Raw genomic sequence first — 26,597 nt, forward strand, 5'->3', positions numbered from 1 at the left:
CTCAAAAATTATTTCATAGACTCCTAATCTCATCTTCTCTGTTGGTATCTTTGTCTTGGAGTGGCAGTGCTCTGCTTGTCAGTTACAGGTACACCAGAAAGTTCTGATAAACAAAGAAATAAAAGCATAACAATACTTTAAATAAACCACTATTTTTTAAAGTGTCTTAATAAGACAGCTGTGTTATTTAATGTAATAAAATATTTAATTTTGTTATTATTTGTCAAAATAAACAGAATTCAAAGTCCTTGATCCTTGAAACCTTAAACCCATGGCTTTGCATCTGTTAAATCTGAAGAGAAAAAGGTATGGCTTTCTGCAATACTTTCAGTGGTATTTTTTGTTGCCTTTGATTTGTTGTGTATGCACATTTTCTTTCTTTGGTGATGTAAAAGAAGGTTGCTGAAAATATAGTATGTGATAGGAAAGTATGGGTGAGTGAAACAGCAACCAGCTGTGGAAATGCTAGCAGCTGGGAAAAGGCAGCTACCATACAAAATTAATTCCCATTCCACACAGGGCAAAAATCACCTCTGGAAATTATGTCCTGTGTGTAAACTCTGTGGGTGTTCACATATAGACATAAAATTCAGCAAACAAGAAATTTGCTTATAAGTGCCAAATCATCCTACTGTAACCCTGGTGGGTTATAAATAAATGCTTGATTATAATCCTGCAGTGGATTTCTAAGAGCAGAGAACACTGAAAGCTGTTTTGAGCAACATTTAGCCTCTGTTTGCAGTATTCCAAAAATGAAGTATCGTACACATCAGTGTGAAACACAACACTTAAACAGGAATCCACTTTACCACAAAATCCACTGTAAGAATCTCTCTGATTTTTCTGTATTTTATTTCCACTTTAAAAATGTAGAGCATTTTGCAGTAATGGTGTAGCAATGATAATCCTCTAGAAATAGAGAAAGAATGAGCTGTATAAATAGCATTATCTTTTACTAGATTCACAGCTTTACCTGAATGAAAAAAAAGACAATGTTTCAGGCATATAAGCCCTCCAGATGCAGTTCATGTGTAGAAGTTGCATAGTTCAAACTAAGTATTGGCTGGGAATAGTTGCTCTCACTTTAATTTAGTTATGTTAACAAGACAATCTAAGAAGAAAAGTAGATGTTTGTTATCTATGAGACATAAGCACAAAAGGAAGAAACAATGTTTGTATGACTGTGAAAGAGAGAGACACATCATGACCTCCTGAATCTGGAAGCAGCACAAAAAATCATGTGTCATGAAACCAGTGTTTCCACTAAATCAAAGGTTTTTGGTGTCCAGTGAAATAAAGAACTGTAATGCACAGCTTCTTCTGAGGCTGAAGTTATATTGAGTTTATTGCTCTTCCTTGAAGAACAGGACTGAGAGGTTAGACATGGTGTGCTGGTTCAGTGAAAAGTGTTTCCCCTGCTGCTATCCAGGTGTATCTGTCCTTTATTACCCACTTGTGAGTTTATTCTGGTTTGCAGGAGTCATTTGGCTTCATCCACAAGAAGAATTTTGATGCATCAGATAAAGTATTCCTAAAGTATGAATACAGACATTCTAATAGCACTTTTGGTGTTGAAGTGGATACTCTAGTGGTATTGTCTATGTGTCAAACAAAACCAAGACAATGAATTTAACTTTCCTTTTTTTTCTGGTTGACTAGTATGAAAATGAAAATAACATTCATAAATTACACTAGTTCCAAAATCTCCAACCCCTTCCAGGAAGCAGAAATATTTTACTCATTATTTATTTCTGCAAACAAGGTGACAGGCTCTGCACACGTGTTTTCATTTGAGTTATGTGATATTTTGTTACTGGTGCAGTGGTGTATACCCAGCCTAAATTTGCCTTGACTGTTCCTCCATTAGTTGGTCCATAACATTAAATTTAAGGAAAATTCTTGTTCTTTACTAAGCAGTAAAGCCAAAGGGAGACTTGTTTATGAGCACTGACATTAGGCTTAAAGCATTTCCATAAATAGGGTTTTTCTTCATCAGGATTGCAACAATGAGCATTTTCTTCAAAAAATAAATTAAAATAAAAATTGTTACAATTCTACCATTTATAAATAATAAAAAATAAAGAAATTGCTCCATATGAACTTTCTGATTGCTCTGCTAAGACAAATAAGTGCGATTTTCTCTTTCAGTATCACATTTTATGCTATGGAACAGCCATATCAGTACTAGAGATGAAATAACAAAGATGCATGAAGGATTATTTAAGTGCAGTAAAACACCTGTGCACTGAAGTCACTGAGAGAATGCATGAAGAAGACACAGTATTTCCAAAAAATACATACCATATTTGACTACTGTCTTGGTAAAGAAATATTAGCTAATATCTAGTCTAGTCTTCTCCTGACACAGCTTTGAAATGTTCCCCCATGAGCCTCATCACTGGATACCAGGGAGATTCGTTCAGCACCTCTTTTTTCCTACCTTCCCTCCTCAGGAAGATGTAGAAAGCAATGAGGTCAACCTCAGTCTCTTTTTCTTCAAACTAGAGAAACCCAGAGTCCTCAACTTCTCCTCACAGGACATTTCTTCCAGCATTTTCACCAGCTTTGTTTCCTTTCCCTGGACACTTTTGAGTGTCTTAAAATCTTCCTTGAATAGTGGGGCACAGAACTGTGCACAGCACTCAAGGTGAGGCCACACCAATGCTGAAAACAGTGAGATGATCAACTCCTTTAACTAGCCAGTGATGCTGTGTTTGATGCACACCAGGATGGGGTTTGGCCTCTTGGCTGCCAGGACACACTGCTGTCAGAGTTCATTAAGCATTTGGGTGATACTGTCAGGCACATGGTACGGGGAAGATCCGTTTCTGCAGGATTGCTTTCCACCTGCTTTGCTCCCTATTCATACTTCTGCCTGGTGTTACTCAGTCCTAGTTGCAGAATCCGTAATTTGATCTTGTTAAATTTCATTCCATTAATCATCATCCCATGCTCCAAATTATTTAGATCCCTCTGCAAGTCCACTTGTACCCAAGAAAGTCAGCAGCATGTTCCAGTTTGGTATCATCAGCAAACTTGCTAAGGGTGCATTCAATCCTGCATCCAGATTGTTGATAAACATACTGAGTGAAATTGGCCCCAGGACTGAGTCCTGAGGAACACTGATGGTGACCAGTTGCCAGGCAGATGTAGCCTCATTCATTAGGACACTTTGAGCTCTCTCCTTCATTCAGTTCTGCAGACAGTGCACCATAAACTAGATCATCTCAGAGTGGAGAATTTGTCCAGAAGTATGCTGTGAATTACAGTATTAAAAGACTAAAATTCATAAGAACTACATTGACCACCTTCCCCTTCACCAACTAGGCAGGGGACCTTATCCTTCAACATCTTCATAAATTACTTAGACACAAGACTGGAAGGGATACTAAGCAAGTTTGCAGAAGACACAAAACTCAGAGGAGTCGTTGACTCCCTCGAAAGCAGAAAGGCCCTGCAGAGAGACCTCAACAAATTAGAGGAATGGGAAACCACCAATATTCAGTTGAAAAAGGGAAAGTGCCAGATGCTGCACCTGGGATGGGGCAACCCTGGATGTATGTACAGACTGGGGAATGAGATGCTGGAAAGCAGTGCCATGGAAAGGGACCAGGGGGTCCTGGTTGACAGTAAGTTGAATATGAGTCAGCAGTGCCCTGGCAGCCAGGAGGGCCAACCATGTCCAGGGGGGCATCAGGCACACCGTTTGCCAGCCAGTCGAGAGAGGGGATTGTTCTGCTCTGCTCTGCACTGGTGCGGCGTCACCTTGAATATTGTGTGCAGTTTTGGGTGCCACCATATAAGAAAGATATTAAGCCATTAAAGTACATCCAAAGGAGGGCAACAATGATGGAGAAGGGCCTTAAGGGGAAGCTGCTTGAGGAGTCTCTGAGGTCACTTGATCTGTTCAGCCTGGGGAGACTGAGGGGAGACCTCATTGCAGTTACAACTTCCTCATGAGGGGAAGAGGAGGGGCAGGCACTGATCTCTTCTCTGTGGTGACCAGTGACAGGACCCAAGTGGATGGCCTGAAGTTGTGTCAGGGGAGGTTTAGGTTGAATATTGGAAAGAGGTTCTTCCCCCAGAGTATGGTTGGGCACTGGAACAGGCTCCCCAGGGAAGTGGTCACAGCACCAAGCCTGACAGAGTTAAATAAGCATTTGGATGATGTTCTCAGGCACATGGTGTGGCTCTTGGAGATGGTCCTGTGCAAGGCTGGGAGTTGGACTTGGTAATCCTTGTGGGTCCCTTCCAACTTGGCATATTCTGTGTCTGTGATATCAAATTAGTTAAACAGCCCTTTCCCTTTGTGAAGCCATGTGGACTGTGTCTGATAAAAGTCTTAGCTCAGTTGATTACAGCATAGTGCTTCTAATGTTATGGTTGTAGGTTTGATCTCCGTGTGGGCCATCCACTTAGGAGTTGGACTTGATGAACCTTGTGGGCCCCTTCCAACTTGGAATATTCAATGATTCAATAGCACCAATATGATCTTTTTTTTAATATTTTTAAAGGAAAGGTCTGTAGTTTCCTGAGTCCCTGATGCCATTCTTGTAAACTGAAACAACTTTGGCTGGCTTTCAGTTAGCAGGGATCTCCACAGAATCTAAGACCTTTGCTGATGGATGATGGATGACAGAGAGGAGTCCTGCAATAACATCTATTATCTCCTTCAGTACTCTGGGGTGAAACCCATCCGGTTCTAGGACTTAGGAATATTCAGTTGATAGAGCTGGTTCTTTAAAATTTCACGGTCCAAAGACTGACAGTTGAAAGTTCCCACAGTTGTGATACTCCATCTCAGATGACCAAGCAGCCCAAGACCTATCATTAATATTAGAGAATGAAACAACAAACAAAAAAAGCATTGAACACCTCTGTTTTTATTTAGTTCCTGTTTGTCCGGTAGCCATCTTTGACAAGTATGGATCAAATATTTCCCTTAGACCATTTCCTATGATTAAAATACTTTAAAAAGCCTATTTTTGCACTAGATAATTCCACTGTTTGGTTAAAGAAGATATTGCATGAGCCATGACGTTTTTCACTGAAGGCTCATTAATGTTTCTGCCATTGAATAAACATGAGGGGTGTTATTCAGTTCACCTAATAAAAACATCTACATCTAAACTCAGGCCCCTTTTGTGCTCAGTGGATAGCTATGTATTTTCAGAATGAGATTAAAATTATTTAAGCTATCTATTTCAACACAAGGTGAATTATGCCCTAAAAGTGCCTATTTTTTCCACCAAGTATGAATGGAGGATAGGATGAATCACTCAGCTGAAGTGGTCTAGTGTATCCACAGCAGGAAAAAAAATGAATCTCAAACAACTAATCTTTCTGGCCCAGAATTAGATGCTCTATGTCCATCTTTGGGAGAACTTCTCCAGAAAAGCTGTTTAACTTGGATATAAGTACAGGGGAAAATATGGAGTTTGACCCTTCTCTGCTGTCTTACTTTGCATCCATTTTAGTTGAGATTTTTTTCTCAAGTGACTTCATGAAAATATTTTCATGAGCCAAGTTCTCAGGATGTAGTAAGGGCACTCTTTGACAGAATGCTGTACCTAGAGACATATCCTGATGCCTCACAGTGAGCATCATCTTACTCCTCTGTTGTTCATTATACTAAGTATGTGCATTCACAAAGTGACCATCAAGTTAAAATAACTGAAGCAGCATAATGTGGCTGTTACTACTTCTATTCCTTTATGATCTGTAAGAAATCCAATTCCTTTTCAGAAATACTCCAAAGTGTCAAACACCTCTGTTATAGCAGGATGTTTATATAGTATGCAGGTTTCCTCAAATGATCCAAAATAAATTTTATAAACTAATAATGTGCTGTAAAAGTAATTTATAAGCTTTCTTGACATTTCTTGTTGAAATTTTCATGCAGGTAAAGGTCAGCTTGCAAACATTGCCAATAAAAATCACTTCAGAAGATTAAACTGAATAATTTACAACAAAGTAGCTGCAATTTTTTATTATATCTTAAATTTTATGGGGACATGTAAGAAATCTGCTGTAGCAATTCCATTGTGTAAATCAACAAATGCCTGTACTTTCTCTTATGTTTTCAAAATCAAATATAAATTTCATACATGGACTAAATGTCTGTGAGTAAATTTTTGAATGTCATAAACATTAATAAGTTCTACTCTAAATATTTTAGTACATAATAAAGGGAGTAGATACACCTCTTACATGTAAAATACAGATTTATGTCAAAGCAAACCCCTCAGTTTTATAACCCTACATAGCTGGGTTATGATACATAATAATTTGTCTTGTAACATTAGATCATGCCAGATGCATCACAGAGTTAAGACTCAATAAGAGATGATTTTAATTAGTGTAATCTTGACACATTAGATAAAAATTGCAATAAATGTTTGTTATGCACCTGATATTTATAACTTATATAGCACAAATGCACCATATAGATACTTGTGTTTGTATTAACTCTTGTACCTTATTTTAGATTTTAGGTCTTCTCACTTGCCTAGTAGCGCTGGTACGGCAGTCATCAACAATTATCTTATAAAATTAGTCCTGAACTTCAGTGATTAAATTAAAGTCCCTGCAAAGACACACCATTCACACACCCTGAGCCCAACTTAAGAGCAGTCTGCAAATGCAGATAAGCAAATGAACTTATACATAATTTCTGAAGAGGATTCATAGAACAGTCTTTTATAATCATGTGAATCTTGTGAGGTGATTAACAGATTAAAAAGCGATTGGACAGAATGTATTACAGATACAGTCACTGGTATCCTGTGAAAACTGTATGCACTGAAGGAATTCCCATTAGCAAAGAAAAATGAAATAAATCCCGAACTTGTCCAGATGGTTAAAAAAGATCATATTGAATAAATTCGAAGACGAGCTGACTGGTCTAAGTATACGGCTACTGTTTTAAAACTAAACTGTCTTGAAGACTGAAAGTCATCAAACATGGTCTCAGTTAAAAGGTCATTTCAAGCTTCAGAATGCAGATTATCTTCAGCATTTTATATGAACCAGGAGCTTCAGAAACCTCAGTTCTGTGGAAAGAAGCAAAGGTACCTTATCTACAGGGATACTAGCAAGACATGGTTTTATTTTATTTTATTATTTTATTTTATAATATAACGTAAATTAATTTAATCTCATCTCCCTTGCATTTTATTTATTCAATTTATGAGTTGGTCATCTGGAGGGGCTTAGTATTCTAACAGTTGATATCCATTGGCAGAAATGAGAAAACAATGGATTGTTGTTACATTTATATCAGTTGGAGACATTTTCCTGTGATGAAAGTAGAAATTATTTATTTGGCTGTTGACAGAGCTCTGCTGCATCCAAGGATCTGTGCTTTGTCCTTGGCAAGCTGAAGCACTGATATAAAATTTCTAACATTGTGCACCAGGTACTAGGGGGATGCACTGAAATTCCTCTTTCAGGGCAGTATAACAAACAAGTCAGAATGGTCAAAGAGTTTCTTCTCATTGCCTTGCATTTTAGCTTGCATCAAGCAGACATTTCTGGTTGCTTGTGTAGAAGTGTTGCAAGGATGACATGAATTATAGAATAATAAAATGTTTTGGGTTGTTAACAGACTTAAAAATCTACTAGTACCAATGCCTGTGCCATAGGCAGGGACACCTCCCACTAGACCAAGTTCCTCCAAGCCCCATCCAAATTGGCGTTGAACACTTCCAGGGATGGGGCATCCACGGCTTCTCTGGACAATCTGTTCCAATGCTCACTCTCATAGTGAAGAATTTCTTGAAGTAACTTTGAAGGACGTTGAGAGACTCACTAAATACATCTGAGTCAGAGAAGGATTGACTACCAAATTTAGACATATCTGTTCTAACTTCTCATAAATTTCAGAAAAATCTTACAGTTATAAAAGGGTGAAGAGAGCTTCTTTTTCTTTTCAGGATACTATAAAAATATGATGAGATGGACCACAGCCACAAGATTTGCTATCAGGAGTTCTCTTTATTTAAGAAAATAAAAATGTTTACCATCAGTAACAAATTTTTGTCTTTGAAGTATTTGTGTGGTATCCCTCTGTATACTGCTGCTGTCTCTTCAAGATATAGACAAAATTTTATGAAATAACTGGAGTTTGTATGGAAAGAAGAGATAATGTAGTTTCAGCAACATCCAGAGTAGGTCTGTGTGTGTTAGACACATGAGAGAAATCAGCTTATCTCCTTTAATCTTAATGAAAACTATCTAGACACAAGGCAACAGAGTTTCCCCACAACCTTGAAAATCAGGCTAATCTTAGTAAAAAACATTGTAATTGAGAAAAATCCTTCCTTGATAGTTAATAATTCATGCTGCACAATATCCATGTATTTTATATTGGCTATTGTATCTACACAAATTTACAGAACAGGAGAACTGTGTAGTCTTTGGAATTGTTCATGCAGTTAAATGTTCTGTCATTCAGGAGGAAACTAATTTCAGAAATAATGCAGAATTATGTGGAGGTACTTAATTTTTCATTACTTATTTTCCTGATATACTCAATAATTTGAGCATTTTTCTTCTGTAAGGAAATTTGCCATGTAAATTCTTTAGCTTGTGATATAACAAGGGCTGTCTTTTAAAATGAAACTTGTTTTAATGAGGGCATTAATGTCATTTTGATAAAGAATTATCCAATAATTTTGCTGCTGCCATGTAAATGATTATAGGTGCCACTGTACAACTTCAGTATTAAAAAGTCACATTGTCAAGTGGGTTTAAAAGTACTTATTCTCTACTGTTGTGACAATTCATATGCAATTAATTAAAATAAATCAAACATGAGATTGCCATCTTTGTACACTTAGGATAAAAGGTATTACTGTGTTGAGTCTTTAGATACAGAGTTTATATTTTTGCATTTGGGCTGGTAGAAGAACACTTGAAAATATTAGTAGTTCATGCCACGACTAGAAATTTACTTTTCTCTTCTTAGCAATTTGGGCATGAGAATTACATAGAGTTTTGTAAGTAAATGTTCAAGCCTGAACCTTTATGAATGACTTTGTGTTGTTTTGGATTGGCACCTAAAAGGGAACTTTTTTGTTTCAGAATTTGCTTAAAAATTATGTCATTGATAAAGATTTCATTGGTGGATGAAAGACAGTCATGTATTCTTACCAATAATTTGGTTTAAATGAGAATCCAAGAATCCTAAGACTATTGAAGCTGAATAACTTGGTTCCTTCCCCCCCACCCCCACCCCCTCCCCCCCCTCCCCCTTTTGTCCAGGATATGATACAGCAGAAAGTCAATTTTATTTCACAGAACTACAGAATACACTAAGCTGGAAGGGACCCACAAGGATCATCAAGTCCAACTGAGCCCTGCACAGGACCACACCATGTGCCCAAGAGTATACACCAAATGTTTCTTGAACTCTGGCAGGCTTGGTGCTGTGACCACTTTCCTGGGGAGCCTGTTCCAGTTCACAACTACCCTCAGGCTGAAGCATCTTTTTCTAATATCTAACCTAAACTTCCCCTGACACACCTTCAGCTTCTGTCACTGGACACTACAGAGAAGCTACCAGTGTCTGCCTCTCCTTTTCCCCTTAGGAGGAACTTGTAGATGAGGTGTCCCCTCAGTTGACGAGGTTGCCCCTGCAATGAGGTCTGTCCTCAGTCTCCTCTTCTCCAGGCTGAACAGACCGAGTGACCTCAGCCACTTCTTATACAGCTTCCCCTGAAGGCCCTTCACCATTTTCATTGCCCTCCTTTGGATACTTTCCAATAGCTTAATGTCTTTCTTATCTTTTTATGCCCAAAACTGCACACAATATTCAAGGTGGTGCCTCACCAGTGCAGAGCAGAGTGGAACAATCCCCTGCCCTGACTGGCTGGTGATGGTTTGCCTGATGCCCCCAGGACATAGACTCATAGAATCATAGAATCAGTTGGGTTGGAAAAGACCTCCAAGATCATCGAGTCCAACCCTTGGTCCAACTCTAGTCCATTTACTAGATCATGGCACTCAGCGCCATATCCACATGGTTGGCCCTCTTGGTTGTCAGAGCACTGCTGACTCATATTCAACTTACTGTCAACCAGGACCCCTGTGTCCCTTTCCACAGCACTGCTTTCCAGCATCTCATTCCCCAGTCTGTATGCACATCCAGGGTTGCCTCATCTCAGGTGCAGAATCTGGCACTCTCCCTTATTGAACTGCATATGGTTGGTGGTTTCCCATTCCTCTAATTTGTTGAGGTCTCTCTGCAGGGCCTCCCTGCCTTTGAGGGAGTCAACAGCTCCTCCCAGTTTTGTGACATCTGCAAACTTGCTTAGTATCCCTTCCAGTCCTGTGTCTAAGTCATTGATGAAGATGTTGAAGAGCACAGGACCTGAGATGAAGCCCTGTGGAACCCCACTAGTTAAAGGTCACCAGTCTGATGTCACCCTATTCACTATTACTCTCTGTCCTCAACCGGTGAGTCAATTTTCACCCACCACATGATGTGTTTGCCCAGCTGTGCTGTACATTTTGTCCAGAAGGAACTTGTGAGACACAGTATCAAAAGCTTTACTGAAATCTGAAAAGATTACACCAACTGGCTTCCCTTGATCAACTAGGTGGTTAACTTGTCATAAAAGGAAATCAGGTTTGATAAGTAGGACTTTGCCCTCATGAAACTGTGCTGCTGTGATCAATGACTGCATTGATTTTCAAGTGTTTTTCAATATCTCTCAGAATAATCTTCTCCATAACTTTACCAAGCTCTGAAGTGAGACTGACAGACCTGTAGTTTCTGGGGTCCTCCTTCTTGACCTTCTTGAAAATCAGGAAAAGATTCTCCAGCTTCCAGTCAGCTGGGACCTCCCTGGTTTCCCAAGACTGCTGAAAAATCATTGAGAGAGTTTTTGCGATGACATCAACCAGCTCTTTGAGGAGTCTCGGATGAATTCCTTCAGGTCCAATAGACATGTAGGGATCCAGCTGGAACAGCAGATCCTGCACAATTTCAGGGTGAACTGGCAGCTGATCATTCTTGTAGTCATGGTCTTCCAGCTCAAGGCACTGAGACCCCCTTGGTCTGTCATCTGTGTTTGTTATGGGTTTACCTAGGTAGGCCTAAATTTAGGCTTTAAATTTTAGACTAGGCCTGAGACTGTCAGCTGACTTGACCTGGGCTGAGCTAGCTAACAGCTGACTTCTTCTATCCAATAGTATTGTACTCCATACGATATTACGACATCATCTCAAAAGGGGTAAAGCCAGTGTGGGAGTGGCTTGGTCAGTTTCTTCATAGCTGTTGTCTCAGCAGGACACACTGTGTTGTCCCAGGAGGGACGGGAAGGTCCAAGCCCAGAGCACCAGCTTGCCATCATGTCATCTTAGGGAAATAAAATGTTTGTTCTTAGTCTTTCTGCTTAAGTCTGTCTCTCTGGGGATTGAGTTCTCTAGAAGGATTTGTAGTTAGAATAGTGGGATTTGTGTTTACTGAGGAGTGGGAAGTTGTTTGTTGTTATTTCTAACTTGTGTAAGTGTGTGTTATGTTGTAGTTTTCTCTTAAGTTTCTCTTTTCTGTAAAAATATATAGTTAGTTTAAGTGTAAACCTAGTTTGAGATTTTTTTTTCCTTTCTCCCTTTTCTCAGCTGGAGGAGGGGAAGTTTTCTTTCTGTTTTGGGGGTTTGGCATTTTGGCAGCTCATCCCAAGACAGTGTTGCAGACAGAGGCAAAGAAAGCATTAAACATCTCTGCCTTTTCTCTGTTCCTGTTTGTGAGTGACAATCCTCATCCTGCAATGGGCCAATGATATTTCTATACTACCTATTGCAACTAATGTATTTGGAAAAACTTTTTACTGTCCCCCACATTTCTAGTCAGCTTCAACTCCACCTGAGCTTTGGCCACACATACGTTTCCCCTACAGTGGTGAGCAGAATCTATGTCTTCTTCCCATGTAACTTGACCTTGCTTTTTTTCCCAGGGCATAAATCTTCCTCTTTTGCCTTATTTTCAAGAGAAGAATCCCTGCTCAGCCAAGCTGGCCTTCTGCCTTGCCTGATTGTCTTCCGACGTTTGACAATGGCCTGCTCCTGTGCCCTTAGGAGGTGATGTTTGAAAAGTGACCATTTTCCCAGGGGAACTTACTTACTAATTCCCTGAGCAGCCTGAAGTCTGCTCTCCTCATGTCCAGAGCTGAGGTTTAGCTGGCACTTTTCTTCCTGTCAACAGAGATTTTAAACTCGATTGCTTTGTGGTCACTGTGGTCAAGAAGGCCACCAATCTCCACTTCCCTCACAAGATCCATTCTGTTGACAAGCAAAAGATCAAGGAGAGCATCTTTCTGAGTCAGCTCCCTTAGGACCTGTACCATAAAGATGTCACACAGGCTTTTTAGCCCACGTTGAACCAGCTGTGTGATACTCCCAGCTAATTTCTGGCAAGTTGGAGTCCCCCATAAGGACAAGGGCAATTGACTTGGAAGTGTCCCATAGTTCCTCAAAGACTAGCTCAGTTCCTCAAAGTCAGCATCAGTGTCCTGGTTAGCAGGTATATAGAAGATTCCTACGAAGACATGTGTGTTCTTTGTCTGCCCCTTTATTCTTACCCAGAAGCTCTTAACTATGTCATTGCTAACTGTGAGCTTCCTACATTCTTACCCTTCTATTACATACAGTGCCACCCCTCCATCTCTTCTGCCCTGCCTTTCCCTCCTAAAGAGTTTGTAACCATCCTAAAGGGCACACCAGTCACAGGTCTCACTTCACCAGGTTTCACTTATGCCAGTGATGTCCGATCTCTGAGACTGGGCCAAAGATTCAAGCTCCTCTTGTTTGTTCCTAATGCTGCATGCATTAACATAGAAACATTTAAGGTGTGGTACATTGTAGCCAACACCTCTTGAAGCAGATTGAGAATTGCCATTAGTGTTCATTTTCTTGAGTTTTGGCCCACCATCCCATCACTCCTCACTGGTAAGCCTGGTTTTGCCCCTTTCTGTCGAAGGAGACCCAGGGTTTATACAATGGCAAAAATACTACAAGAGATGGATAGATGAGGACGCCGAAGTCCAGGAACCTGGCTCCCCGAATATGGAAGCTCTGTGAGAGATTTATAAGGACTCTAATAAGTTCACACCCTATATTGATGTTTCCCCAGTTTGAATGCTATACACCCCAATATGTCTACCTTAGTCATTTTCCCTTAGTCATCCCTATCCAGGTTTCTTCTTCCCACAAACCCCTAGGGCATTTTCCCACCAACCCACTCCTGATTGGTCCCAGTTTGGTGCAGTGCACCAGTTTCCTTATATGGTTATGTTCAAACCCTGTTCTCCTATTGGTTCTTTCCCTGCTCCTCCCCTCATTCCACCTCCTGATTTGCATACACCCAATGAGGTGTGTCGCTCCTCCCTGTCTCCTCCCATTTCCCCGCCCAACTTCTAGAAAATCCCATGCTACCCTATATAAGTCCAAGCACACCAATAAACTTGCTTCTCCTCGTGGACTCTTGGCTTGTGTGGACTCCTTCAATCGGGGGTGGTTGCCGGGCTGAGAGCGGGAGGAGCCGCCCTAAGCTTCCAAGGAGCCTGATCCTAGGGAGCCCTTGGAGCTGCTTTCCTAGCCTGGCTTCTGGAAGCGGAATCCTTCCACTGTATCAGTGGACTTTTTACCATCCACCGATACCTTTCCCTCTTCCAAGATAGCTTAAAACTCTACCAATGAGCCCCACTGGCTCCTGTGCTAGAATTCCTTTTCCCTTCTGAGAAAGGTGCATCCCATCAGGTGTCAGTAGACCAGGTGTTGAATAGGTCATCCCATGGTCGAAACCCCCCATTTTTTTTCCAATTACACCAACCTCTGAGCCTCTCAATGACTAGATGGATCTGCCTATTTCTATCGATATTATTCCTTGTCACCAGAAGAATCAAGGAAGTCACCATCTGTGCTACTGATCCTTCTACCAATCATCCTAGGGCCCTAAAGTATCTTTTGATTGCTCTCATACTTGTCTGTTATTTTGTCATTGCCAGTTTCAACAACCAATAGCAGATAGTAATCAGAGGACCTTACTAGAGTGGAGAGCTTTCCAGTTCTGTCCCTTATCTAAGCCCCTTGGAGATAACAGATACCCCTGTGAACTGGATCTGATCTGTATATCATGTCCTCCATTCCCCTTAGAATGGAGTCTCTTATTACAGCTATCTGTTTAACAGAGAAGGTCTTGATGTGGGGTATAGCTGGTGTTTTAGGAGACCTCACTACCCCAGAAGGACCCTTGCCCAACTCATAAGTTGTCTGGCCTTTCAGAGCCTCATACTAGTTTTAGAAGGTGCCAGTCCTATCTGTCAAATTCTGAGAAGGAACCTTCCTCCTGGTACATGCAGTGCTTTTATTGTGTATTAACTCTGTTCCAGATTTGCCTTTCTATTTCCTTTCTTTCCCATAGTCAAAGTGCAACCACTTTGTTCGGGATCTGACTTCTAGTGAGGTGGTAACTTTGAAGTTTGTCTTTACCAGTGAAAGACAAACTGGGTGGGGGATGGGATTGAATGAGAAAAAGAGCATATTGTGAAACTGGAACATCTCTTGAGCTCATACATTCTAGTAGCCACTGGAATCATGACTTTTAGTGCCCAATTTGCTCTCGTGACAGTCTTTTGCAGACTGCCTGAGGACCAAGTCTGGTAGGTCAGTGGTTATTTTTGAAAAATATGCACCTGTCCTTTATTGACTGTGTATGTCAAATCTTTTTGGTGCAAAGAGACTGTATGATCCCACATACGTATTTTCCATTAGTGAGTTTAGTATGGTGGATAGTGTAAATTATACCTAGAGGTAAATCTGCATAAGATTTGTGGATGTTAATGGTCTTTTTCTAGAAGGGAGCTGCTGATAGAGTCTTCAATCCCCCCTGACCTCTCTGACACAGATGCTAACAACACATTTCCCCCCGTCATACAGTTCTACCAATCCCTGCTGGTACTTGGTACTGCTCTTCTGATGATGATCACTCACTTTCTCTGAAGTTGTTTAATCAAAAAAAAAAAAAAAACCAAACAGATTAAACTAGGAGCATTCAGCTCTAAGGTAATATATACATCCAGTGGAGGAGGGGGTGGTGCCAGGGAGTGACAGAGACATTTAAAAGGCTCCAGGGAGTGTGAGCAATATGGAGCACAGTGAAGAGTGGCCAAACAGGGGGATGGCAAGTCAGTGAGGGCGTGGTATTGCAGTTTGAGCAAAGAAGGGCGTGGCACAGCAGTGAGGGTGTGGCACAGCAGTTTGCATGGCAGTTTGTGCAGGCGGCATGAGCAAGAAAGGCTCTCAGAGTACCCAAGAACAGTGGATAGAGGCAGCAAACAGACTCAGCTGCTGGTAAGGAAGAGTAAAGAGATACTTTCAGTCCAAGTATTATTAGCATACTGGTTTAAACTTCCTCACTTATGGTGTTGGCATGCTGTAATTTAATGTATTTAAATAATACAATTAATAATTTAAAAATACACAGCATAATAAGAATTAGGGTATCCTAATGACCAAGCCATCCAAGATATTGTTATCAAGATAACAAAATAGTTAGATATTAAAATCTAAAGTGAAATGAAAAAGAAGTTTTGAGCTCTGCATAATAGGACATTCCACAGATGAGAAAGAGACAAAGTATTGTGAGAGGAAAAAGTAAGTCACCTTCTAAAATGGCAAGCAGATAACCCCTAGATGAAATAGTTTCTGGTTATGCACAGGCTTCACAAGTACTTGTTTCTCTGCTTCTCTATACCAGACCAGGATTTCATCATGTGTCTGATGGTGATGCTACTACCAATAATGTTTACTATTTTTGTATTAGTGTTTGAAAGTTTAGACTGCTGAATTTTGTGTGAAATGCACCCTACATAGTGAACAGTCTGGGAGAGCTGCCAACAATAAATTGCAATAATCCAACCTTGCTGTTGTAATGGCATGAATTAGAAGCTCAGCATCTTGCTGACACAGCAATCATCTTAAACTTGTTATACTCCTGAGTTGGTATAATGAAGTCTTATCAATATTGTTGATGTGGCTCTCTGAGTAAAGCTGAGGGTCAAAAATGACTGGAATTCATCATGAAGAGCATTTCTTTCAGGATGTCCAGCAGCAGAACTGTGATTTAATATCAAATTGTCACTGGAATGAGAAGGATGCCTGTGGAAACACAGCATGATGCAGGTAGAAAGGAAAAAAACATAATGTAAAAGCCAGCAAAATGAAATAAAAGTTGATATTTGCATTTTTATTGATGATTATCTGGTTTTAAGTTTGCCCTGTAGGACTCTACAGACTATTTAGAGTTCTCTAGTCTGCTTCACGTTCTCTGAAATCAAGTTTCCAAGAAGCCCATATGTGGATTTTTACAGTTAACTGATCATAATGGGGTGGAAGAAGGTTGTAGTTTTTCTTAAGGAACAATCTGAGATGAAAATCAAATCAGATGAACCTAGACATTTTTCAGTAACAGACACACATAAAGTTGTAACTTCTTAATTTACTTGTTTTTTTCACTAGTATAGCAGTCTTTTTGTATTTACATATTGTAAGACATAACTACTGTGGCCCAGCAAATAGTATTTTTCCAGTATTGTTAAAAGATTGACCTGACTTTGTATTAACACACCACTTTAGGCCTAGGATGCCTTTATCTTAGAAGGAACTTATTTTAGATTGTTTTCTGCATAACCATAGTCTAGAGGTGAGATGAGTGTTGAGTACTTTCATTGAAGCTCTCTGTGTATGATAGAGATCTTAAAATCCTATATAAGCACTTCGAAACAAACCTTCAAGGCTGGTGGAGGTTATTGCATAACAATTAATGTACTGATGGTTGATGTGGAAATTTTAAATAGGAAGCAGTGAATAAAGAATAAGATGTCTTCTACACAAAAATCTAGAAGTAACCTCAAATCTACTTGAGTTATGTGCCAGTGGAACCAAAAATAACTTTTTTTTAAATGCCAATTAATATCATAGATTTGCTGGTAAAGAAATAAGCATATTGACACTTTTAAAACCTAATTTTCCCCTCCTGTCACACAAACTCTTCCAGAGGAAGATTGAAGTTTTGAGCCTTTTGATGCAGAGGGTTATTGAGAGGGTGAGCATAGCAGTAGAGAAAATACTAGGAAATTTATGTGTATCAATTTTCACCGTATTATGGAGAGTCTTCTGTAATTTGATAATTTGATGTTTTAATTGGAATGATACTATTTTTTTATTTTGATTGGACTCATGAGGCTTCTATTAGCCTAAAGATAATTCTTAGACCATCATATTGTGTTCTACCGGAATTTTGCGAGAAATATATTCCAACACTGTAGTCTCGATTCAACAAAAATAATTCTTATCAGTTTTCCAATAACTGTGGACTTCCTGATTTCTGATAAAATTTGGATTTATCTAGATGTCTCTTCAGTATAAAATCAAATTATTGATTCTGTAGACAGAAGAATACAAGAATATCTGGAGAGTCAAATATATTTTGAGGCAAGAGAACCTGTTTCCAACTTTCCCAATAAAGAAAATAAAAGATGAAAACTTGTTTCAGGCAAACCTTGCCAAGATTCTTTGACAGGCAGTGGGTTGAAGATACCACTATAATATAAGATATATAAGCACACACTTTTTCAGGAAGGTAAATTTCATTGTATCTCCTTTGAAAGCCAAATCTCCTTGACTAGTTTTCTTCAATTGCAGGGAAGCAAAGCACTTATGAAGAAACCTTGTTGTATGATCAGAAGTTAATTTTTAGAAGGATAAAAGTCATTGTTGGAATAGACCAAGTCATTTGTGCTAAACCAGATCCAACTGCTAATTATTCACAAGATGGGAGAGTAGATGGGCATGCTATTTGTTTGAAATAACCTTACAGTTATTTTGGGTTTGAGTGGCCACGTTTTGGTAGAAGTGGGCTACAGAGGTGGCTTCTGTGAGGAGCTGCCAGAAGCTTCCCCTGTGTCTGAAAGAACCAATGCCAGTCAGCTCCAGGATGGACTTGCCACTGGCCAAGGCTCAGCCCATCAGTGATGGTTGTACTGCCTCTGGGATACTGTGCTTAAGAAGGCAAACCACCCCCTGCTGTGCAACAGCAGCCAGAAGAGAGGAGTGAGGATACATGAGAGCAACAGCCTTGCAGACACCAGGGTCAGTGAAGGAGGAGGGACAGAAGGTGCTCCAGGCACCAGAGCAGAGATTCCCCTGCAGCCCGTGGTGCAGACCATGGTGAGGCAGCTGTGTCCCTGTAGCCCATGGAGGTTCATGGTGACACAGAGATCTGTTTGCAGTTCATGGAGGACCCCAAGCCAGAGCAGGATGATGTTCAAAGGAGGCTCTGACCTAATGGGAAGTTCATCCTGGAGCAGCATCCTGACAGGACCTTTGACCCCAAGGAAAGAGTAGACCAGGTTGGAGCAGGCTTGATGGAAGGATTTGTGACCCAGTGGAGGACTCATGCTGGGGCAGTTTGTTCCTGAAGGACTGACCTCATGGAAAGGACACATACTGGGGCAGTTTGTAAAGAACTGCAGCCCCTGGGAAGGACTCATGCTGGAGATGTCCATGGGATCCCACACTGGAGCAGGAGAAGAGTGAGGAGTCCTCCATCTGAGGAGGCAGGAGCAGCAGAAACAATGTGTGATGAACTGACTGATGTCCCCATTCCCAGGTCCCCTACATTGCTGGAGGGGGCTGGATAGAGAAAACTGGGAGCAAACTTGATCCTGCAAATATGGGCGGGCTAGGGGGAAGTTGTTTTTAAGTTTTTGTCTTATTTTTCATTATCCTACTCAGATATGATTGGTAATAAATGAAATTAATTTTCCCCCAAGTCAAGTCTGTTTTGCCTATGATGGTAACTTGTGAGTGATCTCTTTCTGTTCTTATCCCAACCTACAAACTTTTAGTTCTATTTTCTCTCCCCATCCAGCTGAGGAGGGAAGTGATAAAGTGGTTTCAGTGGATACCTGGCATCCAGCCAGGGGTAACCTACCACAGCTTTGTATTTTCCGTTTCTCTTTTTATGTCTCCATAGCATTGGATAAGAACTTAAAGGTTGGGGAGGCTATCATCTTGCTTAGGTTCCCCTTAATCTACGTGGAGGCAGGTGTGAATGGGAGCTAACTAGTTCTTAGCTCAATTTCTGCAATCACTTCATTTAATCCTTCAAACCTTTTTGTTCTCTGAAAGATGTCTGCCTAGAATAATATGGAATTCTCTGAAGATAATATTTATGCTTAGAGGATCACAATCCCCTCCAGGGACCCCAATTCTCTTTGGTTTGAAGACATAATAGAGCCAAATCCTGGAAGCTCCCAGCAGGGTCTGTTCTGTGATAGATTAGTGAGATGCTGGGTGACATATCTTTTAGAAGGTGACTGGCTATTTCTCTTTAGAGAATAAGTACCTGCTTAACCTGCTTTTTATTTTCTGTAAAAACACTAGCATTGCAAGAGGCCTGATGGACACCCCTTTCTTTAGCAACAGCCTAGTTTGGTTTCACTAAACTTGAAGAGATATATTCTAGGCAAGAAAAATGCATCCAAGTTCTGCAGCAGACAAACGATATGGAAACTTGGGAAGAGAAAATGATGCTGGCAAGGAACTAGCCCCCAACATTGACCTTGGCACAAACATAGATAGCTCTTTCAGCTTACACTGTAAAGACCTTCAGCTGTGATCAGAAAACAGATTATGTTGGTTGTAAACAGAAATCATTAGAGAATGACACAACTTGTTTCAAGGGAAAGGTTGAAAAGTCATTTCAAATAACATTATTTTAATGAAAAGGTCATGTAGTTGCACCATAATTTCCCCCATCAAAGAGGCACAGTCATGTGCCCCGGAGAGCTGGGCTAAGGTTTTCAATATGAAGTTGAAAGTACTGCTGGTTTTCCTCTCATATAGAGGAAGAAACTGCTTCTCTGTGGTGTTGAGATCAGAACTGTAAAAAAATAAAATAATTACTGTTTTCAAGACATGCTCAGCTTGAAAACTACCGTCTGTCTTCCTGAGGTCTTCTCAAGATGGGAAACATAGGAAGAATGGCTCAGAACAATTTGCTTCATGCCTGGTGCTCCCCATTTCTGGGCCATATTATGAGGAAGCCATCAGATCTCTGTACAGGGAAGAAGGTGACTTTACATTTTGCAACAGAAGACTTCGTCAGGGGAGCTTTTCATAAGACTTCCTTTACCTCTGCCCTACTGAATAAATTAGTCCACAGATGGCAGATCTCCTTGCCAACGTGAGAGACCTCTTCACTGGCAAAATAGGAAGTCAGAAACTAAGTTATAAAAGAAAAAACTTGAGTTCAGGTAGTAAAACAAAGATTTCAACTGCTGTTGGCAGACACACTATAGGGAGTTTACATGAAAGACTTCATTTATGTGGAAATAAAGTTGGAGATTTCTTTTTAGAATAAACAAAATTTTGTACTGGATATTAAAGAGGTTATAAAAAAGTTATTCAATATACTTTCTAGAGAACCCTAACTCTAACCCCCCCCCCCTCCCCCCCCCCCCTTCCTTATCCGAGGAACTACTGGACCCTCACAAAGGGTTAAAAAAATGGAACAACTTTCATTGAAAAGGCAATTTGTTCACCTCAGGCAAATGATTGGATAAAATTATGAATTTGCATTGCAGCTACCTACTTTAAATCTAGTCTACAGATTAAGGTATCATCACACAACACCATAATTTTATAATTTTTTAAGTGCACATAAAAAAAATGGTTTAAAAATACATGCCTATTTCCCAATAAAAACATGTATATTGGACATTTTAACACTTACATGGGATTGTTTCACATTGGATCTTTTGACTAATAGTGGCATAGAAGTAAATAGCAATTTTGCAGACCAATATTTCTTATAATTCATCCTGAAAACTGGGAGAAGAGGGAGTATAGAGTGGTAATGCAGAGCAACCTGTGTTCTAAATACAGCACTTTTTTCATCACTATTATTAAGACATGTTTTCAACTTATAAATGATTTGGGATAAAAGGGGATAAAATCAGTGATCTGTTAGATTCTACAGTGCCAGGAAACAGCCTGCCAATTCCCACTCCCTGAATGTGTTATACAGTACATCCCCAGACACTGGCTGGAAAGCCAAACTTAGCAAGCAGAGAAAGTACCGAGATAGAGTGCAGTATTCCATGATTCTATGATTCTCTTTGATTTTTGTGGTAAATTATTAAAGACCATAATAGAAGCAAAGCTATCCAAGGACTTCCTGTCTTTCCTTCTGGAATGTGTCTTTAATATTTATTTTGACTTTTATAACATTGCATATAAAACAGAAACCCTTCTAAAACAGTATTCCAACAATCAGTTCTATCTTTCCAGCAAAATCAGGCTTTGCTAAAGATATTAGCAACTGTAAAGAGTGTAAGAAAGAAGTCTGCTCTGTACATACATGGATTATATACTGTATTTGCTTTTATAGGGAATAGAAAACCTGGTAGTGGATGAGCTAATTGGGTCCCCAGGGCTTCCTGATTCTGACTGAATAATGTCTCAGTATCCAGAGTCTCTTGTTCATCTGGAAACAACTGAAAATCATTGCTGGATTTTCTTTACATTTCCTGATGGATTTAATAAGTCTGTGCTACTGTGCTAAATTTTAAGTTAAGCTGATGTATTTTTCAAATGTTTGTACAGTATTTTCTTTTCCATGAAAATATTCTGCCATGACACTCAGTTTGCAAAAGGTATTCACAGCAGGTTTGCAGTATTGCAGTAGAATCAGATGGGATAATGAAGGGAATATGTACTCTTGGAAAGATCTGGTAGCACTGTGGATTTTGGCAGGTAAGGCAAAGCAATGTTTTGTGGAACTCCATGCAATTTACTTACTAGCACATAATCCACCTGAATAGCTCATTTAAGAGCCTGCAGACTGCTTAGACCCATTTGTTAAACACAATTTGAGCCTAAGACTTTTGTTCCTCTTACCTTTGATTGAATGCATTGGCCTCAAGAAGTAATTTATGGGCTTTCTTCTACAATCTAAATTAATGAAGGAAAGGTTCCCATTGCTGTTTTATTATTAAACTGAAATCTGCATCTTTCGTTTCCAGATGATTTTGGGTTTTGGCACTCACAAGATATCAGCATCTCAGAAGACTTCTTATGAGACACTACTCTTGGCCTGTTGAAAGCCTTCTTTGCATTTTCTTTTCCCACTTGCCCTTCACAAAGAAACTCCTGTGGTTCTCGTCCTGCCTAGCTGCTACTTTTCCTCTTGCAGAAGCGTGTAGGGAGAAGGGGGTGTAAAAGATGTGGCTTCACCCTAATTTGTTCATAACTTTCTCTTCAATGGAGAAAAAAGCCCTTTTGCTATAGTATTGGTTTTGGCTAGGATAGAGATAACTTTTTTCACATTAGCTGGCATGGGCCTGGGTTTTGGATTTCCACTGAAAACTGTTGATTGCACAGGAATGTTTTAGCTATTGCTGAGCAAAGTTTATGTAGAGTCAAGACCTTTTCTCCCTCTCGCCCCACCCCACCAGTGAGGAGGCTGGGCGTGCACAAAGAGCTGTGAGGGGACACAGCCAGGACAGCTGATCCCAGCTGACCAAAGCAATATCCCAAACCCTACGGCATCATGCCCAATAGAGAAAGCTGGGGGAAGAAGAAGGAAGCAGGGGACATTTGGAGTGATGGCATTTGTCTTCCCAAATCATTACTCTGTGTGATGGAGTCCTGCTTTCCTGGGGATGGCCGAACACCTGTCAGCCCATGGAAAGTGGGAATGAATTCCTTGTTTCTCATTGCTTGGGTGCACGGCTTCTGCTTTACCTATTAAACCATGAGTTCTCTCACTCTGATTCTCTCCCATGTCCCAGTTTTCTGGATGAAAATAGATTAGAATACAGCACTGAAGGCAGAAAGTGATGTGATGTCACTCTGACTGAATTTTGGCAGTAGAGCACTTGGTGCATCTTTGCCAATTTCTCTGTGTTGTTTCACAGTGAGTGACACTTTCTTCAGCTCATCTCTGGTTAAAATTCACAGATGCTTCCAAAGAAAGATTTCCAAAAAGGAGTGATCTGCTGTGAATTGCAGACTTCATGAAAAACATCCCTGTTCAGAACAGTGGAACAGCTGATTCCTATGTGGTGGAGCATTTAGATGTGCAATTACAGATAAATATATACTGTATTTTCGAATACTTTGATATGCATCCTGTTGTTTCATCCTAAGGGCTGCTGAAGGAAATAAGAGCCACGCAACCCTGGGCCTTGGCTGGAAGCTGTTTGGTAAAATTTTGTCATCCTGAATAGATGTAGAAACTTGGCAAAGCACCAGCGTGGTCTGGGTATTCAAACCTGGGATGGTTTTCAAGGAATATGGTGCATGCCTATATGTATATTTGTTTGTTTCCTCTTATGAAAGGGACATTCCGCCATCAATAAAGCTGTTAAGTATAAACTGATTCTTGCACTTTCCTTCACTGTGCCCATTGAGAAATTAAGAAATGCTGGGGACCATACGGGAATAATCACATTTTTTTGTTTTTAGTTTTTATTACTAAAGTTAGCTTTTGTATTAAAATTTACTGAATCATAGAGCTTATGATGGCTTCTTGTATTCCTTCAAGGATCTCAGACACGATCCAATTCCACACCAGTCTACTAAGATACTCTTAATAAAGAATAGAAAAGTGTAATTTCTAGGATTCTTTTTATTTTCTTTCTCATTTCAATTTTCAGAGTTCAGTGACAGCAGAAACAAAGAATTAGGATTCAAATGAATTTGATTATTTTTAAAAAAATTTATTTTTGTTGGGTTTTTTCACTTTTTTTTGTTGGAGTAAGACTCATTCTAGTTTTAAAGAGAAGTCTGTTTGCATAAAGTTAAGGGTATGCAGAAATAGCCCGAGGATTTTGAAAATTGTTGTAGGACCCCATTATGTTCAAGCATTCTTGAATAATTTGAGAAAGGTTTAGTGTCTTTTTCCCTGTTCATACCCTATTCACTGATATAGAGAAAAATGATCCATCTCCTGTCTCTGCAAATGAATTAAAATCAAAATATGCCAAAAGCTAAAACTTTCAGATTTTGAGAAAGAAGCACTAGCTGTTATATCGTGCCCATATTCCTCTACTGTATTTTCTCTGTCTGGGAGCAAAGATGGTGAGTAAATCTAATCGATGATCCTGATGGATCCCTTCATATTCTATGATTCTATGATTTTATGAGAATTATGCCATATACTGCAAGCACTTCTGCAACAAAGAATTTTGAACTTCCCTTTTTGAGTCTTCTGAGCAGATAAAATAGGAATGATAGTTTACACTCTAGGCTTTGACACTAAAATATTTAATATTTAATTTCCTGAAATATGTATTCGTGTTATTGGCTTCGTAGTTTAACAAAATGAAGTACAAAGGCCTTGCATATAATATACTGCTCCCATGGTCCTGGAGCGGTCTCTGCAGGACCCAGGTAAGTGCCAAAATCTGCTAGGAGATCAGGTATACCACAATTAATTTATTCCATATTGCTCCCTTTAATGATCCTTCAGCATTACCAGACTGATTGCATTTCTACAGCTACTGATCTTCTCTATCCCATACTCATTCTTCCTCTCAGCTTGAATTAAATAAGAAAGAATAGAGATTTATTTTTGATAGTTCATTGTTATAAAGGAGATAGCTCTGTAGCATTGTATAATATAAAAATCTTCATTACACAGATATATTTGAGGACATTGTTCTCGAAAGAAAGCCATGGAGTTGTATTAACTCTTAATGTACTCAAAACATAAAGTAGTGCTTTGATTGTGGTACAGCTCAGTAAACTCTGCTGGATTGCAGCAGGGAGGGAAAGGTTGCCAGCACTTCCAAAAAAGTAGCAGGCTATAAGCTTGCTTCCTGTAGTCATCCTGACACACTGTAATAAAACTCAGCAATCACAGTTCTAATTTATATTTGAGTGACCATACAGTTGTACAAAGACATTTCAATATGCAATCACTTGACCGCACACTGAATTCCCGTTGAGAATGCTTATGTATTGTGTTCGATGGAGCTTTTGACTCAGAGGTGCCAGAAACTCACTGCTAAACCATTAAAGCTGCTGGATCTTTTCTGATGCTGTCAAAGAAAGATGAAGTGCTTTTGGAAAGCCGTGGGGAGTAATTCTTTCTGACATATTGGATGGATTGAGGCGGCCAGGGACTTTCATTTCTCTGGAGATAATTTTATGATTTAGTTGTGTGAATACATCCTAACTCTAATTAATATTCTAAATCTCTACAATCAATAAGAAAAATACCCTGTGTGAATTCTGTTTGTTACATTAGATCACTAATAGCTTTGTGCTAACTTGCACCCAGCAGAGCAGAGCTATACAAAAGGATGGGAGAACTCTGGGAAGCAAGAGCTGGGAACTGATGCCAAGAAAAGGCCAAAATGAATGCTGCTAAGAGAATTTTTTTTATCTTTTAGCAGAAGGTATTTATTTGCTGCGCAGGGGAAGTGAAGCAGTGGGTACTGCTGAAAGTTCACTTCCAACTTTTGGTAGGAATTTGGGGGATTTTATACTGTGTTAGGATGGGGTGACAACATTTTACATGCATATTCATAAGAGGCGGGGTTAAGGCGGAGTTAGAGGAGGAGTCTTGCTAGAATCTTCTTTTAGAGGACATATTGTAGGGTCGTTCTGGTGCCTTCGGCCTCACCAGGGGTCTTCTTACTCATCTTCCTCTCTTTGCCCTTTACATCTTTCTTTGTTCTCTTGACTCATGGTGGTTGACATCAGGGAGTTGTCTGATTCATGTTCTCCTTAAGTGAACATCTTATCAATCAGTGACTAAAAGGATGTTTTAAGTACATTTTGACACGTTTCTAGGGTAGAAATATTTATCTGGTATTTAGATAAGGCTGATGATACTAGGCACATGGAATGTGAATTTCACAGTTTCTCAGTTAACTCCTTAAAGCTGAATGCCTGTTTCAGGACACGCATAACAAAACATTGTGCATTGCCTGAGCTGTGAGAACACTGAGAACAGTGGCACTGCACTGATAGCAAAAGGTGGGAAATGGCTTATTACTTCTCATATTGAGTGAAGGAGGTAGAAGCACATGTTGCACTCTCAGTGCTGAAACAGTGAGTCCCATTTCCCTGTTTTTGTCTACAGGAAGCATTGCAGCTGTGCTCTGCCCTGTGTGCTCCTGATGAGATAGTGGGGTTATATCACATTTCCTTTCTTCAAAGGTACTTCAAAAATACCATATAATCCTTTAATTAGTTTTAATTGGACTAAACCCTTTCTGACCACTTTTTCTTTTATTAAAATTATTTGTATTATCACACTGCTCAGAAGCTCATTCAAGGTGTTACGTGAGTAAAGAGTATAAGGTTACAATTATAGATCTTGTTTCAAATACCTTGCAATTAAAATGCAACACAAGATTCAGCTGATGTGGATAGACAGGTGTGGATAGCAGCATTGCTCCACATACAAAGAGAATATGGGCTGTATGACAAAGCGGGCTACTGTGTAGAATGGGCTGATCCTAGAGATGAAAGAATGCACAAGGTTTATAGTCTGAAAACTTGAACTTTCACTGAAG

This window comes from Pithys albifrons, chromosome 3 (genome assembly GCF_047495875.1).
Source record: "Pithys albifrons albifrons isolate INPA30051 chromosome 3, PitAlb_v1, whole genome shotgun sequence".
Taxonomy (NCBI): domain Eukaryota; kingdom Metazoa; phylum Chordata; class Aves; order Passeriformes; family Thamnophilidae; genus Pithys; species Pithys albifrons.